This window comes from Staurois parvus, unplaced genomic scaffold (assembly GCF_062004578.1).
Source record: "Staurois parvus isolate SC_StPar_1 unplaced genomic scaffold, SC_StPar_1.0 ptg000432l, whole genome shotgun sequence".
NCBI classification, from domain to species: Eukaryota; Metazoa; Chordata; class Amphibia; order Anura; family Ranidae; genus Staurois; species Staurois parvus.
The window spans coordinates 2,655,369-2,680,104 of NW_028318228.1; the positions used below are offsets into that span (position 1 = coordinate 2,655,369).

Here is a 24,736-nt window from a genome sequence, read left to right on the forward strand (position 1 = left end):
CTGAGCGAGCAGAGAGTAGTCTTCTAACTGGGATTACTACATCACACATTCACGCTCATGCAGTAGCCTACCCTGAGCCATCAGACGTAAGAGATGTCATCTAGCTAGGATTACTACACGCATGCACGTTCATGCAGCAGCCTACCCTCAGTCTTCAGACTAGCTAGGCCAGCCGAGTCATTTCCAGGGAGTCTATGGCGATAGACTCCAGCCTTGGTGATTGCATCCTCAGTGATTGCATCCTTGGTGATTCCCGGTCTGATGATTTCTGCATTCAAGTATGCAGTTTTTGATGACTAGCCTCTGTACCTCTGAGCACTGAGCGAGCAGAGAGTAGTCTTCTAACTGGGATTACTACATCACACATTCACGTTCATGCAGTAGCCTACCCTGAGCCATCAGACGTAAGAGATGTCATCTAGCTAGGATTACTACACGCACGCACGTTCATGCAGCAGCCTACCCTCAGTCTTCAGACTAGCTAGGCCAGCCGAGTCATTTCCAGGGAGTCTATGGCAATAGACTCCAGCCTTGGTGATTGCATCCTCAGTGATTGCATCCTTGGTGATTGCCGGTCTGATGAATTCTGCATCCAAGTATGCAGCTTTGGATGACTCTAGCCTCTGTACCTCTGAGCACTGAGCGAGCAGAGAGTAGTCTTCTAACTGGGATTACTACATCACACATTCACGCTCATGCAGTAGCCTACCCTGAGCCATCAGACGTAAGAGATGTCATCTAGCTAGGATTACTACACGCACGCACGTTCATGCAGCAGCCTACCCTCAGTCTTCAGACTAGCTAGGCCAGCCGAGTCATTTCCAGGGAGTCTACGGCGATAGACTCCAGCCTTGGTGATTGCATCCTCAGTGATTGCATTTTTGGTGATTCCCAGTCTGATGATTTCTGCATTCAAGTATGCAGCTTTTGATGACTCTAGCCTCTGTACCTCTGAGCACTGAGCGAGCAGAGAGTAGTCTTCTAACTGGGATTACTACATCACACATTCACGTTCATGCAGTAGCCTACCCTGAGCCATAAGACGTAAGAGATTTCATCTAGCTAGGATTACTACACGCACGCACGTTCATGCAGCAGCCTACCCTCAGTCTTCAGACTAGCTAGACCAGCCGAGTCATTTCCAGGGAGTCTATGACGATAGACTCCAGCCTTGGTGATTGCATCCTTAGTGATTGCATCCTTGGTGATTCCCGGTCTGATGATTTCTGCATTCAAGTATGTAGCTTTTGATGACTCTAGCTTCTGTACCTCTGAGCACTGAGCGAGCAGAGAGTAGTCTTCTAACTGGGATTACTACATCACACATTCACGCTCATGCAGTAGCCTACCCTGAGCCATCAGACGTAAGAGATGTCATCTAGCTAGGATTACTACACGCACGCATGTTCATGCAGCAGCCTACCCTCAGTCTTCAGACTAGCTAGGCCAGCCGAGTCATTTCCAGGGAGTCTATGGCGATAGACTCCAGCCTTGGTGATTGCATCCTCAGTGATTGCATCCTTGGTGATTGCCGGTCTGATGATTTCTGCATCCAAGTATGCAGCTTTGGATGACTCTAGCCTCTGTACCTCTGAGCACTGAGCGAGCAGAGAGTAGTCTTCTAACTGGGATTACTACATCACACATTCACGCTCATGCAGTAGCCTACCCTGAGCCATCAGACGTAAGAGATGTCATCTAGCTAGGATTACTACACACACGCACGTTCATGCAGCAGCCTACCCTCAGTCATCAGACTAGCTAGGCCAGCCGAGTCATTTCCAGGGAGTCTATGGCGGTAGACTCCAGCCTTGGTGATTGCATCCTCAGTGATTGCATCCTTGGTGATTCCCGGTCTGATGATTTCTGCATTCAAGTATGCAGCTTTTGATGACTCTAGCCTCTGTACCTCTGAGCACTGAGCGAGCAGAGAGTAGTCCTCTAACTAAGATTACTACATCACACATTCACGCTCATGCAGCAGCCTACCCTGAGCCATCAGACGTAAGAGATGTCATCTAGATAGGATTACTACATGCACGCACGTTCATGCAGCAGCCTACCCTCAGTCTTCAGACTAGCTAGGCCAGCCGAGTCATTTCCAGGAAGTCTATGACGATAGACTCCAGCCTTGGTGATTGCATCCTCAGTGATTGCATCCTTGGTGATTCCCGGTCTGATGATTTCTGCATTCAAGTATGCCGCTTTTGATGACTCTAGCCTCTGTACCTCTGAGCACTGAGCGAGCAGAGAGTAGTCTTCTAACTGGGATTACTACATCACACATTCACGCTCATGCAGTAGCCTACCCTGAGCCATCAGACGTAAGAGATGTCATCTAGCTAGGATTACTACACACACGCACGTTCATGCAGCAGCCTACCCTCAGTCTTCAGACTAGCTAGGCCAGCCGAGTCATTTCCAGGGAGTCTATGGCGATAGACTCCAGCCTTGGTGATTGCATCCTCAGTGATTGCATCCTTGGTGATTGCCGGTCTGATGATTTCTGCATTCAAGTATGCAGCTTTTGATGACTCTAGCCTCTGTACCTCTGAGCACTGAGCGAGCAGAGAGTAGTCTTCTAACTGGGATTACTACATCACACATTCACACTCATGCAGTAGCCTACCCTGAGCCATCAGACGTAAGAGATGTCATCTAGCTAGGATTACTACACGCACGCACGTTCATGCAGCAGCCTACCCTCAGTCATCAGACTAGCTAGGCCAGCCGAGTCATTTCCAGGGAGTCTATGGCGATAGACTCCAGCCTTGATGATTGCATCCTCAGTGATTGCATTCTTGGTGATTGCCGGTCTGATGATTTCTGCATCCAAGTAAGCAGCTTTGGATAACTCTAGCCTCTGTACCTCTGAGCACTGAGCGAGCAGAGAGTAGTCTTCTAACTGGGATTACTACATCACACATTCAGTAGCCTACCCTGAGCCATCAGACGTAAGAGATGTCATCTAGCTAGGATTACTACACGCACGCACGTTCATGCAGCAGCCTACCCTCAGTCTTCAGACTAGCTAGGCCAGCCGAGTCATTTCCAGGGAGTCTATGGCGGTAGACTCCAGCCTTGGTGATTGCATCCTCAGTGATTGCATCCTTGGTGATTCCCGGTCTGATGATTTCTGCATTCAAGTATGCAGCTTTGGATGACTCTAGCCTCTGTACCTCTGAGCACTGAGCGAGCAGAGAGTAGTCTTCTAACTGGGATTACTACATCACACATTCACGCTCATGCAGTAGCCTACCCTGAGCCATCAGACGTAAGAGATGTCATCTAGCTAGGATTACTACACACACGCACGTTCATGCAGCAGCCTACCCTCAGTCTTCAGACTAGCTAGGCCAGCCGAGTCATTTCCAGGGAGTCTATGGCGATAGACTCCAGCCTTGGTGATTGCATCCTCAGTGATTGCATCCTTGGTGATTGCCGGTCTGATGATTTCTGCATCCAAGTATGCAGCTTTTGATGACTCTAGCCTCTGTACCTCTGAGCACTGAGCAAGCAGAGAGTAGTCTTCTAACTGGGATTACTACATCACACATTCACGCTCATGCAGTAGCCTACCCTGAGCCATCAGACGTAAGAGATGTCATCTAGCTAGGATTACTACACACACGCACGTTCATGCAGCAGCCTACCCTCAGTCTTTAGACTAGCTAGGCCAGCCGACTCATTTCCAGGGAGTCTATGGCGGTAGACTCCAGCCTTGGTGATTGCATCCTCAGTGATTGCATCCTTGGTGATTGCCGGTCTGATGATTTCTGCATCCAAGTATGCAGCTTTTGATGACTCTAGCCTCTGTACCTCTGAGCACTGAGCGAGCAGAGAGTAGTCTTCTAACTGGGATTACTACATCACACATTCACGCTCATGCAGTAGCCTACCCTGAGCCATCAGACGTAAGAGATGTCATCTAGCTAGGATTACTACACGTACGCACGTTCATGCAGCATCCTACCCTCAGCCTTCAGACTAGCTAGACCAGCCGAGTCATTTCCAGGGAGTCTATGGCGATAGACTCCAGCCTTGGTGATTGCATCCTCAGTGATTGCATCCTTGGTGATTTCCGGTCTGATGATTTCTGCATCCAAGTAAGCAGCTTTTGATGACTCTAGCCTCTGTACCTCTGAGCACTGAGAGAGCAGAGAGTAGTCTTCTAACTGGGATTACTACATCACACATTCACGCACATGCAGTAGCTTACCCTGAGCCATCAGACGTAAGAGATGTCATCTAGCTAGGATTACTACACGCACGCACGTTCATGCAGCAGCCTACCCTCAGTCTTCAGACTAGTTAGGCCAGCCTAGTCATTTCCAGGGAGTCTGTGGCGATAGACTCCAGCCTTGGTGATTGCATCCTCAGTGATTGCATCCTTGACGATTGCCGGTCTGATGATTTCTGCATCCAAGTATGCAGCTTTTGATGACTCTAGCCTCTGTACCTCTGAGCACGAAGCGAGCAGAGAGTAGTCCTCTAACTGGGATTACTACATCACACATTCACGCTCATGCAGTAGCCTACCCTGAGCCATCAGACGTAAGAGATGTCATCTAGCTAGGATTACTACATGCACGCACGTTCATGCAGCAGCCTACCCTCAGTCTTCAGACTAGCTAGGCCAGCCGAGTCATTTCCAGGGAGTCTATGGCGATAGACTTCAGCCTTGGTGATTGCATCCTCAGTGATTGCATCCTTGGTGATTGCCGGTCTGATGAATTCTGCATCCAAGTATGCAGCTTTGGATGACTCTAGCCTCTGTACCTCTGAGCACTGAGCGAGCAGAGAGTAGTCTTCTAACTGGGATTACTACATCACACATTCACGCTCATGCAGTAGCCTACCCTGAGCCATCAGACGTAAGAGATGACATCTAGCTAGGATTACTACACGCACGCACGTTCATGCAGCAGCCTACCCTCAGTCTTCAGACTAGCTAGGCCAGCCGAGTCATTTCCAGGGAGTCTATGTCGATAGACTCCAGCCTTGGTGATTGCATCCTCAGTGATTGCATCCTTGGTGATTGCCGGTCTGATGATTTCTGCATTCAAGTATGCAGCTTTTGATGACTCTAGCCTCTGTACCTTTGAGCACTGAGCGAGCAGAGAGTAGTCTTCTAACTGGGATTACTACATCACACATTCACGTTCATGCAGTAGCTTACCCTGAGCCATCAGACGTAAGAGATGTCATCTAGCTAGGATTACTGCACACACGCACGTTCATGCAGCAGCCTACCCTCAGTCTTCAGACTAGCTAGGCCAGCCGAGTCATTTCCAGGGAGTCTGTGGCGGTAGACTCCAGCCTTGGTGATTGCATCCTCAGTGATTGCATCCTTGGTGATTGCCGGTCTGATTAATTCTGCATCTAAGTATGCAGATTTGGATGACTCTAGCCTCTGTACCTCTGAGCACTGAGCGAGCAGAGAGTAGTCTTCTAACTGGGATTACTACATCACACATTCACGCTCATGCAGTAGCCTACCCTGAGCCATCAGACGTAAGAGATGTCATCTAGCTAGGATTACTACACGCACGCACGTTCATGCAGCAGCCTACCCTCAGTCTTCAGACTAGCTAGACCAGCCGAGTCATTTCCAGGGAGTCTATGGCGATAGACTCCAGCCTTGGTGATTGCATCCTCAGTGATTGCATCCTTGGTGATTGCCGGTCTGATTAATTCTGCATCCAAGTATGCAGATTTGGATGACTCTAGCCTCTGTACCTCTGAGCACTGAGCGAGCAGAGAGTAGTCTTCTAACTGGGATTACTACATCACACATTCACGCTCATGCAGTAGCCTACCCTGAGCCATCAGACGTAAGAGATGTCATCTAGCTAGGATTACTACACGCACGCACGTTCATGCAGCAGCCTACCCTCAGTCTTCAGACTAGCTAGGCCAGCCGAGTCATTTCCAGGGAGTCTATGGCGATAGACTCCAGCCTTGGTGATTGCATCCTCAGTGATTGCATCCTTGGTGATTCCCGGTCTGATGATTTCTGCATTCAAGTATGCAGCTTTTGATGACTCTAGCCTCTGTACCTCTGAGCACTGAGCGAGCAGAGAGTAGTCTTCTAACTGGGATTACTACATCACACATTCACGCTCATGCAGTAGCCTACCCTGAGCCATCAGACGTAAGAGATGTCATCTAGCTAGGATTACTACACGCACGCACGTTCATGCAGCAGCCTACCCTCAGCCTTCAGACTAGCTAGACCAGCCGAGTCATTTCCAGGGAGTCTATGGCGATAGACTCCAGCCTTGGTGATTGCATCCTCAGTGATTGCATCCTTGGTGATTGCCGGTCTGATGATTTCTGCATCCAAGTATGCAGCTTTTGATGACTCTAGCCTCTGTACCTCTGAGCACTGAGCGAGCAGATAGTAGTCTTCTAACTGGGATTACTACATCACACATTCACGCTCATGCAGTAGCCTACCCTGAGCCATCAGACGTAAGAGATGTCATCTAGCTAGGATTACTACACGCACGCACGTTCATGCAGCAGCCTACCCTCAGTCTTCAGACTAGCTAGGCCAGCCGAGTCATTTCCAGGGAGTCTATGGCGATAGACTCCAGCCTTGGTGATTGCATCCTTGGTTATTGCCGGTCTGATGATTTCTGCATCCAAGTATGCAGCTTTTATGACTCTAGCCTCTGTACCTCTGAGCACTGAGCGAGCAGAGAGTAGTCTTCTAACTGGGATTACTACATCACACATTCACGCTCATGCAGTAGCCTACCCTGAGCCATCAGACGTAAGAGATGTCATCTAGCTAGGATTACTACACGCACGCACGTTCATGCAGCAGCCTACCCTCAGTCTTCAGACTAGCTAGGCCAGCCGAGTCATTTCCAGGGAGTCTATGGCAATAGACTCCAGCCTTGGTGATTGCATCCTCAGTGATTGCATCCTTGGTGATTGTCGGTCTGATGATTTCTGCATCCAAGTATGCAGCTTTTGATGACTCTAGCCTCTGTACCTCTGAGCACTGAGCGAGCAGAGAGTAGTCTTCTAACTGGGATTACTACATCACACATTCACGCTCATGCAGTAGCCTACCCTGAGCCATCAGACGTAAGAGATGTCATCTAGCTAGGATTACTACACGCATGCACGTTCATGCAGCAGCCTACCCTCAGTCTTCAGACTAGCTAGGCCAGCCGAGTCATTTCCTGGGAGTCTATGGCGATAGACTACAGCCTTGGTGATTGCATCCTCAGTGATTGCACCCTTGGTGATTGCCGGTCTGATGAATTCTGCATCCAAGTATGCAGCTTTGGATGACTCTAGCCTCTGTACCTCTGAGCACTGAGCGAGCAGAGAGTAGTCTTCTAACTGGGATTACTACATCACACATTCACGCACATGCAGTAGCCTACCCTGAGCCATCAGACATAAGAGATGTCATCTAGCTAGGATTACTACACGCACGCACGTTCATGCAGCAGCCTACCCTCAGTCGTCAGACTAGCTAGACCAGCCGAGTCCTTTCCCGGGAGTTTATGGCGATAGACTCCAGCCTTGGTGATTGCATCCTCAGTGATTGCATCCTTGGTGATTGCCGGTCTGATGATTTCTACATCCAAGTATGCAGCTTTTGATGACTCTAGCCTCTGTACCTCTGAGCACTGAGCGAGCAGAGAGTAGTCTTCTAACTGGGATTACTACATCACACATTCATGCTCATGCAGTAGCCTACCCTGAGCCATCAGACGTAAGAGATGTCTTCTAGCTAGGATTACTACACGCACGCACGTTCATGCAGCAGCCTACCCTCAGTCTTCAGACTAGCTAGGCCAGCCGAGTCATTTCCAGGGAGTCTATGGCGATAGACTCCAGCCTTGGTGATTGCATCCTCAGTGATTGCATCCTTGGTGATTGTCGGTCTGATGATTTCTGCATCCAAGTATGCAGCTTTTGATGACTCTAGCCTCTGTACCTCTGAGCACTGAGCGAGCAGAGAGTAGTCTTCTAACTGGGATTACTACATCACACATTCACGCTCATGCAGTAGCCTACCCTGAGCCATCAGACGTAAGAGATGTCATCTAGCTAGGATTACTACACGCACGCACGTTCATGCAGCAGCCTACCCTCAGTCTTCAGACTAGCTAGGCCAGCCGAGTCATTTCCAGGGAGTCTATGGCGATAGACTCCAGCCTTGGTGATTGCATCCTCAGTGATTGCATCCTTGGTGATTGCCGGTCTGATGATTTCTGCATCCAAGTATGCAGCTTTTGATGACTCTAGCCTCTGTACCTCTGAGCACTGAGCGAGCAGATAGTAGTCTTCTAACTGGGATTACTACATCACACATTCACGCTCATGCAGTAGCCTACCCTGAGCCATCAGACGTAAGAGATGTCATCTAGCTAGGATTACTACACGCACGCACGTTCATGCAGCAGCCTACCCTCAGTCTTCAGACTAGCTAGGCCAGCCGAGTCATTTCCAGGGAGTCTATGGCGATAGACTCCAGCCTTGGTGATTGCATCCTTGGTTATTGCCGGTCTGATGATTTCTGCATCCAAGTATGCAGCTTTTATGACTCTAGCCTCTGTACCTCTGAGCACTGAGCGAGCAGAGAGTAGTCTTCTAACTGGGATTACTACATCACACATTCACGCTCATGCAGTAGCCTACCCTGAGCCATCAGACGTAAGAGATGTCATCTAGCTAGGATTACTACACGCACGCACGTTCATGCAGCAGCCTACCCTCAGTCTTCAGACTAGCTAGGCCAGCCGAGTCATTTCCAGGGAGTCTATGGCAATAGACTCCAGCCTTGGTGATTGCATCCTCAGTGATTGCATCCTTGGTGATTGTCGGTCTGATGATTTCTGCATCCAAGTATGCAGCTTTTGATGACTCTAGCCTCTGTACCTCTGAGCACTGAGCGAGCAGAGAGTAGTCTTCTAACTGGGATTACTACATCACACATTCACGCTCATGCAGTAGCCTACCCTGAGCCATCAGACGTAAGAGATGTCATCTAGCTAGGATTACTACACGCACGCACGTTCATGCAGCAGCCTACCCTCAGTCTTCAGACTAGCTAGACCAGTCGAGTCATTTCCAGGGAGTCTATGGCGGTAGAGTCCAGCCTTGGTGATTGCATCCTCAGTGATTGCATCCTTGGTTATTTCCGGTCTGATGATTTCTGCATCCAAGTATGCAGCTTTTGATGACTCTAGCCTCTGTATCTCTGAGCACTGAGCGAGCAGAGAGTAGTCTTCTAACTGGGTTTACTACATCACACATTCACGCTCATGCAGTAGCCTACCCTGAGCCATCAGACGTAAGAGATGTCATCTAGCTAGGATTACTACACACACGCACGTTCATGCAGCAGCCTATCCTCAGTCTTCAGACTAGCTAGGCCAGCCGAGTCATTTCCAGGGAGTCTATGGCAATAGACTCCAGCCTTGGTGATTGCATCCTCAGTGATTGCATCCTTGGTGATTCCCGGTCTGATGATTTCTGCATTCAAGTATGCAGCTTTTGATGACTCTAGCCTCTGTACCTCTGAGCACTGAGCGAGCAGAGAGTAGTCTTCTAACTGGGATTACTACATCACACATTCACGCTCATGCAGTAGCCTACCCTGAGCCATCAGACGTAAGAGATGTCATCTAGCTAGGATTACTACACACACGTACGTTCATGCAGCAGCCTACCCTCAGTCTTCAGACTAGCTAGGCCAGCCGAGTCATTTCCAGGGAGTCTATGGCGATAGACTCCAGCCTTGGTGATTGCATCCTCAGTGATTGCATCCTTGGTGATTGCCGGTCTGATGATTTCTGCATTCAAGTATGCAGCTTTTGATGACTCTAGCCTCTGTACCTCTGAGCACTGAGCGAGCAGAAAGTAGTCCTCTAACTGGGATTACTACATCACACATTCACACTCATGCAGTAGCCTACCCTGAGCCATCAGACGTAAGAGATGTCATCTAGCTAGGATTACTACACGCACGCACGTTCATGCAGCAGCCTACCCTCAGTCTTCAGACTAGCTAGGCCAGCCGAGTCATTTCCAGGGAGTCTATGGCGGTAGACTCCAGCCTTGGTGATTGCATCCTCAGTGATTGCATTATTGGTGATTGCCGGTCTGATGATTTCTGCATCCAAGTATGCAGCTTTTGATGACTCTAGCCTCTGTACCTCTGAGCACTGAGCGAGCAGAGAGTAGTCTTCTAACTGGGATTACTACATCACACATTCACGCTCATGCAGTAGCCTACCCTGAGCCATCAGACGTAAGAGATGTCATCTAGCTAGGATTACTACACGCACGCACGTTCATGCAGCAGCCTACCCTCAGTCTTCAGACTAGCTAGGCCAGCCGAGTCATTTCCAGGGAGTCTATGGCGATAGACTCCAGCCTTGGTGATTGCATCCTCAGTGATTGCATCCTTGGTGATTGCCGGTCTGATGATTTCTGCATCCAAGTAAGCAGCTTTTGATGACTCTAGCCTCTGTACCTCTGAGCACTGAGAGAGCAGAGAGTAGTCTTCTAACTGGGATTACTACATCACACATTCACGCACATGCAGTAGCTTACCCTGAGCCATCAGACGTAAGAGATGTCATCTAGCTAGGATTACTACACGCACGCACGTTCATGCAGCAGCCTACCCTCAGTCTTCAGACTAGCTAGGCCAGCCGAGTCAATTCCAGGGAGTCTGTGGCGGTAGACTCCAGCCTTGGTGATTGCATCCTCAGTGATTGCATCCTTGGTGATTCCCGGTCTGATTAATTCTGCATCCAAGTATGCAGATTTGGATGACTCTAGCCTCTGTACCTCTGAGCACTGAGCGAGCAGAGAGTAGTCTTCTAACTGGGATTACTACATCACACATTCACGCTCATGCAGTAGCCTACCCTGAGCCATCAGACGTAAGAGATGTCATCTAGCTAGGATTACTACACGCACGCACGTTCATGCAGCAGCCTACCCTCAGTCTTCAGACTAGCTAGGCCAGCCGAGTCATTTCCAGGGAGTCTATGGCGATAGACTCCAGCCTTGGTGATTGCATCCTCAGTGATTGCATCCTTGGTGATTCCCGGTCTGATTTCTGCATTCAAGTATGCAGCTTTTGATGACTCTAGCCTCTGTACCTCTGAGCACTGAGCGAGCAGAGAGTAGTCCTCTAACTGGGATTACTACATCACACATTCACGCTCATGCAGTAGCCTACCCTGAGCCATCAGACGTAAGAGATGTCATCTAGCTAGGATTACTACATGCACGCACGTTCATGCAGCAGCCTACCCTCAGTCTTCAGACTAGCAAGGCCAGCCGAGTCATTTCCAGGGAGTCTATGGCGATAGACTTCAGCCTTGGTGATTGCATCCTCAGTGATTGCATCCTTGGTGATTGCCGGTCTGATGTATTCTGCATCCAAGTATGCAGCTTTTGATGACTCTAGCCTCTGTACCTCTGAGCACTGAGCGAGCAGAGAGTAGTCTTCTAACTGGGATTACTACATCACACATTCACGCTCATGCAGTAGCCTACCCTGAGCCATCAGACGTAAGAGATGTCATCTAGCTAGGATTACTACACGCACGCACGTTCATGCAGCAGCCTACCCTCAGTCTTCAGACTAGCTAGACCAGCCGAGTCATTTCCAGGGAGTCTATGACGATAGACTCCAGCCTTGGTGATTGCATCCTCAGTGATTGCATCCTTGGTGATTCCCGGTCTGATGATTTCTGCATTCAAGTATGCAGCTTTTGATGACTCTAGCCTCTGTACCTCTGAGCACTGAGCGAGCAGAGAGTAGTCTTCTAACTGGGATTACTACATCACACATTAACGTTCATGCAGTAGCCTACCCTGAGCCATCAGACGTAATAGATGTCATCTAGCTAGGATTACTACACGCACGCACGTTCATGCAGCAGCCTACCCTCAGTCTTCAGACTAGCTAGGCCAGCCGAGTCATTTCCAGGGAGTCTATGGCGATAGACTCCAGCCTTGGTGATTGAATCCTCAGTGATTGCATCCTTGGTGATTCCCGGTCTGATGATTTCTGCATCCAAGTAAGCAGCATTTGATGACTCTAGCCTCTCTACCTCTGAGCACTGAGAGAGCAGAGAGTAGTCTTCTAACTGGGATTACTACATCACACATTCACGCACATGCAGTAGCTTACCCTGAGCCATCAGATGTAAGAGATGTCATCTAGCTAGGATTACTACACGCACGCACGTTCATGCAGCAGCCTACCCTCAGTCTTCAGACTAGCTAGGCCAGCCGAGTCATTTCCAGGGAGTCTGTGGCGGTAGACTCTAGCCTTGGTGATTGCATCCTCAGTGATTGCATCCTTGGTGATTGCCGGTCTGATGATTTCTGCATTCAAGTATGCAGCTTTTGATGACTCTAGCCTCTGTACCTCTGAGCGAGCAGAGAGTAGTCTTCTAACTCTGATTACTACATCACACATTCACGCTCATGCAGTAGCCTACCCTGAGCCATCAGACGTAAGAGATGTCATCTAGCTAGGATTACTACACGCACGCACGTTCATGCAGCAGCCTACCCTCAGTCTTCAGACTAGCTAGGCAAGCCGAGTCATTTCCAGGGAGTCTATGGCGATAGACTCCAGCCTTGGTGATTGCATCCTCAGTGATTGCATCCTTGGTGATTGCCGGTCTGATGATTTCTGCATCCAAGTATGCAGCTTTTGATGACTCTAGCCTCTGTACCTCTGAGCACTGAGCGAGCAGAGAGTAGTCCTCTAACTGGGATTACTACATCACACATTCACGCTCATGCAGTAGCCTACCCTGAGCCATCAGACGTAAGAGATGTCATCTAGCTAGGATTACTACACGCACGCACGTTCATGCAGCAGCCAACCCTCAGTCTTCAGACTAGCTAGGCCAGCCGAGTCATTTCCAGGGAGTCTATGGCGATAGACTCCAGCCTTGGTGATTGCATCCTCAGTGATTGCATCCTTGGTGATTGCCGGTCTGATGATTTCTGCATCCAAGTAAGCAGCTTTTGATGACTCTAGCCTCTGTACCTCTGAGCACTGAGCGAGCAGAGAGTAGTCTTCTAACTGGGATTACTACATCACACATTCACGCTCATGCAGTAGCCTACCCTGAGCCATCAGACGTAAGAGATGTCATCTAGCTAGGATTACTAAACACATGCACGTTCATGCAGCAGCCTACCCTCAGTCTTCAGACTAGCTAGGCCAGCCGAGTCATTTCCTGGGAGTCTATGGCGATAGACTCCAGCCTTGGTGATTGCATCCTCAGTGATTGCACCCTTGGTGATTGCCGGTCTGATGAAATCTGCATCCAAGTATGCAGCTTTGGATGACTCTAGCCTCTGTACCTCTGAGCACTGATCGAGCAGAGAGTAGTCTTCTAACTGGGATTACTACATCACACATTCACGCTCATGCAGTAGCCTACCCTGAGTCATCAGACGTAAGAGATGTCATCTAGCTAGGATTACTACACGCACGCACGTTCATGCAGCAGCCTACCCTCAGTCTTCAGACTAGCTAGGCCAGCCGAGTCATTTCCAGGGAGTCTATGGCGATAGACTCCAGCCTTGGTGATTGCATCCTCAGTGATTGCATCCTTGGTGATTCCCAGTCTGATGATTTCTGCATTCAAGTATGCAGCTTTTGATGACTCTAGCCTCTGTACCTCTGAGCACTGAGCGAGCAGAGAGTAGTCCTCTAACTGGGATTACTACATCACACATTCACGCTCATGCAGTAGCCTACCCTGAGCCATCAGACGTAAGAGATGTCATCTAGCTAGGATTACTACACGCACGCACGTTCATGCAGCAGCCTACCCTCAGTCTTCAGACTAGCTAGGCCAGCCGAGTCATTTCCAGGGAGTCTGTGGCGATAGACTCCAGCCTTGGTGATTGCATCCTCAGTGATTGCATCCTTGACGATTGCCGGTCTGATGATTTCTGCATCCAAGTATGCAGCTTTTGATGACTCTAGCCTCTGTACCTCTGAGCACTGAGCGAGCAGAGAGTAGTCCTCTAACTGGGATTACTACATCACACATTCACGCTCATGCAGTAGCCTACCCTGAGCCATCAGACGTAAGAGATGTCATCTAGCTAGGATTACTACACGCACGCACGTTCATGCAGCAGCCTACCCTCAGTCTTCAGACTAGCTAGGCCAGCCGAGTCATTTCCAGGGAGTCTATGGCGGTAGACTCCAGCCTTGGTGATTGCATCCTCAGTGATTGCATCCTTGGTGATTCCCGGTCTGATGATTTCTGCATTCAAGTATGCAGCTTTTGATGACTCTAGCCTCTGTACCTCTGAGCACTGAGCGAGCAGAGAGTAGTCCTCTAACTGGGATTACTACATCACACATTCACGCTCATGCAGTAGCCTACCCTGAGCCATCAGACGTAAGAGATGTCATCTAGCTAGGAATACCACACGCATGCACGTTCATGCAGCAGCCTACCCTCAGTCTTCAGACTAGCTAGGCCAGCCGAGTCATTTCCAGGGAGTCTATGGCGGTAGACTCCAGCCTTGGTGATTGCATCCTCAGTGATTGCATCCTTGGTGATTGCCGGTCTGATTAATTCTGCATCCAAGTATGCAGCTTTGGATGACTCTAGCCTCTGTACCTCTGAGCACTGAGCGAGCAGAGAGTAGTCCTCTAACTGGGATTACTACATCACACATTCACGCTCATGCAGTAGCCTACCCTGAGCCATCAGACGTAAGAGATGTCATCTAGCTAGGATTACTACACGCACGCACGTTCATGCAGCAGCCCACCCTCAGTCTTCAGACTAGCTAGGCCAGCCGAGTCATTTCCAGGGAGTCTATGGCGATAGATTCCAGCCTTGGTAATTGCATCCTCAGTGATTGCATCCTTGGTGATTGTCGGTCTGATGATTTCTGCATCCAAGTATGCAGCTTTTGATGACTCTAGCCTCTGTACCTCTGAGCACTGAGCGAGCAGAGAGTAGTCTTCTAACTGGGATTACTACATCACACATTCACGCTCATGCAGTAGCCTACCCTGAGCTATCAGACGTAAGAGATGTCATCTAGCTAGGATTACTACACGCACGCACATACATGCAGCAGCCTACCCTCAGTCTTCAGACTAGCTAGGCTAGCCGAGTCATTTCCAGGGAGTCTATGGTGATAGACTACAGCCTTGGTGATTGCATCCTCAGTGATTGCATCCTTGGTTATTGCCGGTCTGATGATTTCTGCATCCAAGTAAGCAGCTTTTGATGACTCTAGCCTCTGTACCTCTGAGCACTGAGCGAGCAGAGAGTAGTCTTCTAACTGGGATTACTACATCACACATTCACGCACATGCAGTAGCCTACCCTGAGCCATCAGACGTAAGAGATGTCATCTAGCTAGGATTACTACACGCACGCACGTTCATGCAGCAGCCTACCCTCTGTCTTCAGACTAGCAAGGCCAGCCGAGTCATTTCCAAGGAGTCTATGTCAATAGACTCCAGCCTTGGTGATTGCATCCTCAGTGATTGCATCCTTGGTGATTCCCGGTCTGATGATTTCTGCATTCAAGTATGCAGCTTTTGATGACTCTAGCCTCTGTACCTCTGAGCACTGAGCGAGCAGAGAGTAGTCTTCTAACTGGGATTACTACATCACACATTCACGCTCATGCAGTAGCCTACCCTGAGCCATCAGACGTAAGAGATGTCATCTAGCTAGGATTACTACACGCACGCACGTTCATGCAGCAGCCTACCCTCAGTCTTCAGACTAGCTAGGCCAGCCGAGTCATTTCCAGGGAGTCTATGGCGATAGACTCCAGCCTTGGTGATTGCATCCTCAGTGATTGCATCCTTGGTGATTGCCGGTCTGATGATTTCTGCATCCAAGTATGCAGCTTTTGATGACTCTAGCCTCTGTACCTCTGAGCACTGAGCGAGCAGAGAGTAGTCTTCTAACTGGGATTACTACATCACACATTCACGCACATGCAGTAGCCTACCCTGAGCCATCAGACGTAAGAGATGTCATCTAGCTAGGATTACTACACACACGCACGTTCATGCAGCAGCCTACCCTCAGTCTTCAGACTAGCTAGGCCAGCCGAGTCATTTCCAGGGAGTCTATGGCGATAGATTCCAGCCTTGGTGATTGCATCCTTGGTGATTGCCGGTCTGATGATTTCTGCATCCAAGTATGCAGCTTTGGATGACTCTAGCCTCTGTACCTCTGAGCACTGAGCGAGCAGAGAGTAGTCTTCTAACTGGGGTTACTACATCACACATTCACGCTCATGCAGTAGCCTACCCTGAGCCATCAGACGTAAGAGATGTCATCTAGCTAGGATTACTACACGCACGCACGTTCATGCAGCAGCCTACCCTCAGTCTTCAGACTAGCTAGGCCAGCCGAGTCATTTCCAGGGAGTCTATGGCGGTAGACTCCAGCCTTGGTGATTGCATCCTCAGTGATTGCATCCTTGGTGATTGCCGGTCTGATGATTTCTGCATCCAAGTATGCAGCTTTGGATGACTCTAGCCTCTGTACCTCTGAGCACTGAGCGAACAGAGAGTAGTCTTCTAACTGGGATTACTACATCACACATTCACGCTCATGCAGTAGCCTACCCTGAGCCATCAGACGTAAGAGATGTCATCTAGCTAGGATTACTACACACACACGCACGTTCATGCAGCAGCCTACCCTCAGTCTTCAGACTAACTAGGCCAGCCGAGTCATTTCCAGGGAGTCTATGGCGATAGACTCCAGCCTTGGTGATTGCATCCTCAGTGATTGCATCCTTGGTGATTCCCGGTCTGATGATTTCTGCATTCAAGTATGCAGCTTTTGATGACTCTAGCCTCTGTACCTCTGAGCACTGAGCGAGCAGAGAGTAGTCTTCTAACTGGGATTACTACATCACACATTCTCGCTCATGCAGTAGCCTACCCTGAGCCATCAGACGTAAGAGATGTCATCTAGCTAGGATTACTACACGCACGCATGTTCATGCAGCAGCCTACCCTCAGTCTTCAGACTAGCTAGGCCAGCCGAGTCATTTCCAGGGAGTCTATGGCGGTAGACTCCAGCCTTGGTGATTGCATCCTCAGTGATTGCATCCTTGGTGATTGCCGGTCTGATGATTTCTGCATCCAAGTATGCAGCTTTGGATGACTCTAGCCTCTGTACCTCTGAGCACTGAGCGAGCAGAGAGTAGTCTTCTAACTGGGATTACTGCATCACACATTCACACATGCAGTAGCCTACCCTGAGCCATCAGACGTAAGAGATGTCATCTACCTAGGATTACTACACACACGCACGTTCATGCAGCAGCCTACCCTCAGTCTTCAGACTAGCTAGGCCAGCCGAGTCATTTCCAGGGAGTCTATGGTGATAGACTCCAGCCTTGGTGATTGCATCCTCAGTGATTGCATCCTTGGTGATTCCCGGTCTGATGATTTCTGCATTCAAGTATGCAGCTTTTGATGACTCTAGCCTCTGTACCTCTGAGCACTGAGCGAGCAGAGAGTAGTCCTCTAACTGGGATTACTACATCACACATTCACGCTCATGCAGTAGCCTACCCTGAGCCATCAGACGTAAGAGATGTCATCTAGCTAGGATTACTACACGCATGCACGTTCATGCAGCAGCCTACCCTCAGTCTTCAGACTAGCTAGGCCAGCCGAGTCATTTCCAGGGAGTCCATGGCGATGGACTCCAGCCTTGGTGATTGCATCCTCTGTGATTGCATCCTTGGTGATTCCCGGTCTGATGATTTCTGCATTCAAGTATGCAGCTTTTGATGACTCTAGCCTCTGTACCTCTGAGCACTGAGCGAGCAGAGAGTAGTCCTCTAACTGGGATTACTACATCACACATTCACGCTCATGCAGTAGCCTACCCTGAGCCATCAGACGTAAGAGATGTCATCTAGCTAGGATTACTACACGCACGCACGTTCATGCAGCAGCCTACCCTCAGTCTTCAGACTAGCTAGGCCAGCCGAGTCATTTCCAGGGAGTCTGTGGCGATAGACTCCAGCCTTGGTGATTGCATCCTCAGTGATTGCATCCTTGACGATTGCCGGTCTTATGATTTCTGCATCCAAGTATGCAGCTTTTGATGACTCTAGCCTCTGTACCTCTGAGCACTGAGCGAGCAGAGAGTAGTCCTCTAACTGGGATTACTACATCACACATTCACGCTCATGCAGTAGCCTACCCTGAGCCATCAGACGTAAGAGATGTCATCTAGCTAAGATTACTACACGCATGCACGTTCATGCAGCAGCCTACCCTCAGTCTTCAGACTAGCTAGGCCAGCCGAGTCATTTCCAGGGAGTCTATGGCGATAGACTCCAGCCTTGGTGATTGCATCCTCAGTGATTGCATCCTTGGTGATTCCCGGTCTGATGATTTCTGCATTCAAGTATGCAGCTTTTGATGACTCTAGCCTCTGTACCTCTGAGCACTGAGCGAGCAGAGAGTAGTCTTCTAACTGGGATTACTACATCACACATTCACGCTCATGCAGTAGCCTACCCTGAGCCATCAGACGTAAGAGATGTCATCTAGCAAAGATTACTACACGCACGCATGTTCATGCAGCAGCCTACCCTCAGTCTTCAGACTAGCTAGGCCAGCCGAGTCATTTCCAGGGAGTCTATGGCGATAGACTCCAGCCTTGGTGATTGCATCCTCAGTGATTGCATCCTTGGTGATTCCCGGTCTGATGATTTCTGCATTCAAGTATGCAGCTTTTGATGACTCTAGCCTCTGTACCTCTGAGCACTGAGCGAGCAGAGAGTAGTCTTCTAACTGGGATTACTACATCACACATTCACACTCATGCAGTAGCCTACCCTGAGCCATCAGACGTAAGAGATGTCATCTAGCTAGGATTACTACACACACGCACGTTCATGCAGCAGCCTACCCTCAGTCTTCAGACTAGCTAGGCCAGCCGAGTCATTTCCAGGGAGTCTATGGTGATAGACTCCAGACTTGGTGATTTCATCTTCAGTGATTGCATCCTTGGTGATTCCCGGTCTGATGATTTCTGCATTCAAGTATGCAGCTTTTGATGACTCTAGCCTCTGTACCTCTGAGCACTGAGCGAGCAGAGAGTAGTCCTCTAACTGGGATTACTACATCACACATTCACGCTCATGCAGTAGCCTACCCTGAGCCATCAGACGTAAGAGATGTCATCTAGCTAGGAATACCACACGCATGCACGTTCATGCAGCAGCCTACCCTCAGTCTTCAGACTAGCTAGGCCAGCCGAGTCATTTCCAGGGAGTCTATGGCGGTAGACTCCAGCCTTGGTGATTGCATCCTCAGTGATTGCATCCTTGGTGATTGCCGGTCTGATTAATTCTGCATCCAAGTATGCAGCTTTGGATGACTCTAGCCTCTCTACCTCTGAGCACTGAGCGAGCAGAGAGTAGTCCTCTAACTGGGATTACTACATCACACATTCACGCTCATGCAGTAGCCTACCCTGAGCCATCAGACGTAAGAGATGTCATCTAGCTAGGATTACTACACGCACGCACGTTCATGCAGCAGCCCACCCTCAGTCTTCAGACTAGCTAGGCCAGCCGAGTCATTTCCAGGGAGTCTATGGCGATAGATTCCAGCCTTGGTAATTGCATCCTCAGTGATTGCATCCTTGGTGATTGTCGGTCTGATGATTTCTGCATCCAAGTATGCAGCTTTTGATGACTCTAGCCTCTGTACCTCTGAGCACTGAGCGAGCAGAGAGTAGTCTTCTAACTGGGATTACTACATCACACATTCACGCTCATGCAGTAGCCTACCCTGAGCCATCAGACGTAAGAGATGTCATCTAGCTAGGATTACTACACGCACGCACGTACATGCAGCAGCCTACCCTCAGTCTTCAGACTAGCTAGGCTAGCCGAGTCATTTCCAGGGAGTCTATGGTGATAGACTCCAGCCTTGGTGATTGCATCCTTGGTGATTGCATCCTCAGTGATTGCATCCTTGGTGATTGCCGGTCTGATGATTTCTGCATCCAAGTAAGCAGCTTTTGATGACTCTAGCCTCTGTACCTCTGAGCACTGAGCGAGCAGAGAGTAGTCTTCTAACTGGGATTACTACATCACACATTCACGCACATGCAGTAGCCTACCCTGAGCCATCAGACGTAAGAGATGTCATCTAGCTAGGATTACTACACGCACGCACGTTCATGCAGCAGCCTACCCTCTGTCTTCAGACTAGCAAGGCCAGCCGAGTCATTTCCAAGGAGTCTATGTCAATAGACTCCAGCCTTGGTGATTGCATCCTCAGTGATTGCATCCTTGGTGATTCCCGGTCTGATGATTTCTGCATTCAAGTATGCAGCTTTTGATGACTCTAGCCTCTGTACCTCTGAGCACTGAGCGAGCAGAGAGTAGTCTTCTAACTGGGATTACTACATCACACATTCACGCTCATGCAGTAGCCTACCCTGAGCCATCAGACGTAAGAGATGTCATCTAGCTAGGATTACTACACACACACGCACGTTCATGCAGCAGCCTACCCTCAGTCTTCAGACTAACTAGGCCAGCCGAGTCATTTCCAGGGAGTCTATGGCGATAGACTCCAGCCTTGGTGATTGCATCCTCAGTGATTGCATCCTTGGTGATTCCCGGTCTGATGATTTCTGCATCCAAGTATGCAGCTTTTGATGACTCTAGCCTCTGTACCTCTGAGCACTGAGCGAGCAGAGAGTAGTCTTCTAACTGGGATTACTACATCACACATTCACGCACATGCAGTAGCCTACCCTGAGCCATCAGACGTAAGAGATGTCATCTAGCTAGGATTACTACACGCACGCACGTTCATGCAGCAGCCTACCCTCAGTCTTCAGACTAGCTAGGCCAGCCGAGTCATTTCCAGGGAGTCTATGGCGATAGATTCCAGCCTTGGTGATTGCATCCTTGGTGATTGCCGGTCTGATGATTTCTGCATCCAAGTATGCAGCTTTGGATGACTCTAGCCTCTGTACCTCTGAGCACTGAGCGAACAGAGAGTAGTCTTCTAACTGGGATTACTACATCACACATTCACGCTCATGCAGTAGCCTACCCTGAGCCATCAGACGTAAGAGATGTCATCTAGCTAGGATTACTACACACACACGCACGTTCATGCAGCAGCCTACCCTCAGTCTTCAGACTAACTAGGCCAGCCGAGTCATTTCCAGGGAGTCTATGGCGATAGACTCCAGCCTTGGTGATTGCATCCTCAGTGATTGCATCCTTGGTGATTCCCGGTCTGATGATTTCTGCATTCAAGTATGCAGCTTTTGATGACTCTAGCCTCTGTACCTCTGAGCACTGAGCGAGCAGAGAGTAGTCTTCTAACTGGGATTACTACATCACACATTCACGCTCATGCAGTAGCCTACCCTGAGCCATCAGACGTAAGTGATGTCATCTAGCTAGGATTACTACACGCATGCACGTTCCTGCAGCAGCCTACCCTCAGTCTTCAGACTAGCTAGGCCAGCCGAGTCATTTCCTGGGAGTCTATGGCGATAGACTCCAGCCTTGGTGATTGCATCCTCAGTGATTGCATCCTTGACGATTGCCGGTCTGATGATTTCTGCATCCAAGTATGCAGCTTTTGATGGCTCTAGCCTCTGTACCTCTGAGCAATGAGCGAGCATAGAGTAGTCTTCTAACTAGGATTACTACATCACACATTCACGCTCATGCAGTAGCCTACCCTGAGCCATCAGACGTAAGAGATGTCATCTAGCTAGGATTACTAGACGCACGCACGTTCATGCAGCAGCCTACCCTCAGTCTTCAGACTAGCTAGGCCAGCCGAGTCATTTCCAGGGAGTCTATGGCGGTAGACTCCAGCCTTGGTGATTGCATCCTCAGTGATTGCATCCTTGGTGATTCCCGGTCTGATTTCTGCATTCAAGTATACAGCTTTTGATGACTCTAGCCTTTGTACCTCTGAGGACAGAGCGAGCAGAGAGTAGTCCTCTAACTGGGATTACTACATCACACATTCACGCTCATGCAGTAGCCTACCCTGAGCCATCAGACGTAAGAGATGTCATCTAGCTAGGATTACTACATGCACGCACGTTCATGCAACAGCCTACCCTCAGTCTTCAGACTAGCTAGGCCAGCCGAGTCATTTCCAGGGAGTCTATGGCGATAGACTGCAGCCTTGGTGATTGCATCCTCAGTGATTGCATCCTTGGTGATTGCCGGTCTGATGAATTCTGCATCCAAGTATGCAGCTTTGGATGACTCTAGCCTCTGTACCTCTGAGCACTGAGCGAGCAGAGAGTAGTCTTCTAACTGGGATTACTACATCACACATTCACGCTCATGCAGTAGCCTACCCTGAGCCATCAGACGTAAGAGATGTCATCTAGCTAGGATTACTATGTCATGGAAATTTTGTATTGTTGGTCGAACTTTAAATGTGTCATATATTCGTGTTATTCATATGTCTCTCGTGTGGCTTAATTAAAGCTCTGAAGGCTGCAATTGGGCCATGCGCATGTACAATGTATGTATTACAGTACTCAGCTTGGTAATGGATGAGATGGCAGATCTGCGCTTATAGACCGGCGTGTATACCACCACGGCATTCCATGCGAATGCTGCTGTCAGTAGACCGTGGGCCTGTATCCACATATCAGCAGCATGGTACCGCGTGGGCTTCATAACGCAATGCGCAAGCGGTGTGAACTCCACGTGTAGGCTTATGCATATCTTACAACCCATTACCAACTTGAAACTGTATCTTGGATGGATGTGTTTTAATAAAGATCGTATCGGGCCCATCCAGGTACAGACTGATATTTTTAGGGAGTGCTTGTGCAGAGAATTTTACATACCAATAGAAGCTAGTAGGACAGGAAATATGACCTCAGATGGCTCATAGGGGGGAAGGGGAGGAAGTCTGCTGACCTCAGAAGACTCATGGGGGAGGACCAGTGATAGATAATAGCAAAGGCTATGCTCCAATTGGAATGTATATCCTCTGTATAGGCAATCCCCATTGTATTGTTCGGTGGGAGGGTTTGACTTTATTCATGTGGGGGGCATGTGTGTATTTTTAATAAAAACAGAGAGCTGAGCCTAAAGCCGGCCCTTATGTGAGTTGCAACCAGCCTTAGAGTGTCGTGTGATCATTCTAAGGTAACGGAGCTCCAATCACCCACAAATTCAACAGAACCAAAGTATTTGGATGGGCAGGAATCGTGTAGTTTAGCTGGAGTCGTGGTAAGCGAGATTCGCACAGCTTTATGGGGGATTTCTGCGCATCCAACTGCGAGTACTCACGGTAAGGAGAAATTCGTTAAAGCGAATTTCCAAGACAGTTTGGCGAGCCTGGTGGATACTAACGCGTATTCTTGCGTAGCTAACCTAGAACGAGGGGGGAATGGCCATCATGAACTAGCAAAAAGTATGCCGGCACATTTCAGGTCTCTCTGCCATTAAGAGGATCGCTTTTTGCGTGTTCGTGTGGCTGATTTCGCTCTCTGTTAGCTAACAAGAAATACCGCTTAACAAGGACCTCGTTTTTTGTCCTAAACTCTTGATTTTGTGGGTGAAAGACGAGGGTTTGTCTCTGCGGAGAGCAGCAGAGGGGTGGGTTTTGGTTGGCTGGATTTGGTCAAGTTTAAAAATCTTCCAACCAAAAATTAAACGGGTATATGTTTTAGTGGGTAAAAGTTGTTGCATAGTGTTAGGTAAGTATTTGTGGGTTGTAGGTACTGTGGTGATTGCTTTACCCCCCTCCACGTGAGGTCATTATTACAGTGCTGAAAGGCTTAGGTTAATTGTTAACTGTTGTAAGATCTCTGTGTATGTAGTCTGTACAATGTTTTGTGGTACTACTGCTCCCAGCAAGCATGCAGCAGGGGGTCCTTTCTGTTACATGTGCATGTTAGTGTGATATGTTGGTGTTTTATGTCCGTTCTGTGATTGTGCCCAAATTGTGTTGTATGTGTACTTCATATTGTTGTGTAATTGTCCAGTGTATGTTCTGTCTAAAAGTCTGTTTTATGTAAAAGGCAATTTTGAGGCTAGACTCTACCATGTGTTTCTCTGTGGGGGGTCATTTTCTTGACTAAACCACATGGACTCCTTTTGTTTGGTGGCCATTTTGTTGGCTACCAAATGTGCAGTAATCTCTATGCAATGTGCATGAAGTTTCCTATATGCATTTGACCCATATTGTGTTTTTAATCCAAATTTTTTACAGTTTCATTTGTTTGCTTTTAGCTTTAAATTTGCGTATTGCCAGCCAATTTAAAGTGTATTAAGCGAGTTTTCCCCTCACGTGTTCCACATTTAATGAGCGCGGTGTAGTCTGGGTTTTTGCACATAGATTTCTTGTATAGTGATTATGTTTTTCTTGTGTTTTTCCTGTTAAAAGTAGTTCCTTATTGTAAAGCGGGTTTGTTTTAAGCTGCTGTGTCGCGTGTTTCACGTCCAGCAGACTTTTTGTGTAAACGGTTCTAGGTGGTTGCAGTAAAGATTGCGTGTATAATGTGGATCGTTTAGCGGTGCTGATAGGAGTGATTTTTGCGTCAGCAACAAGGTTACTTTTGGCGCAGTTTTTCGGTTTACCTCTGTGTAATTGTTTTACTGTGAAACGTCCCGTGTTTTTCATAAGGATCCACTTTGTCCTTTTTAACAGTTTTTCAGGTTGAAAAAGGGT

At 48.8% G+C, this 24,736-nt stretch overlaps 1 protein-coding gene across 1 annotated transcript in view; it reads left to right on the plus strand.

The window, feature by feature from the left end:
- HDDC3 (HD domain containing 3) overlaps nucleotides 1–24,736 on the plus strand; it is a 125,860-nt gene that overhangs the window by 95,475 nt on the left and 5,649 nt on the right. The window lies entirely within an intron of this gene.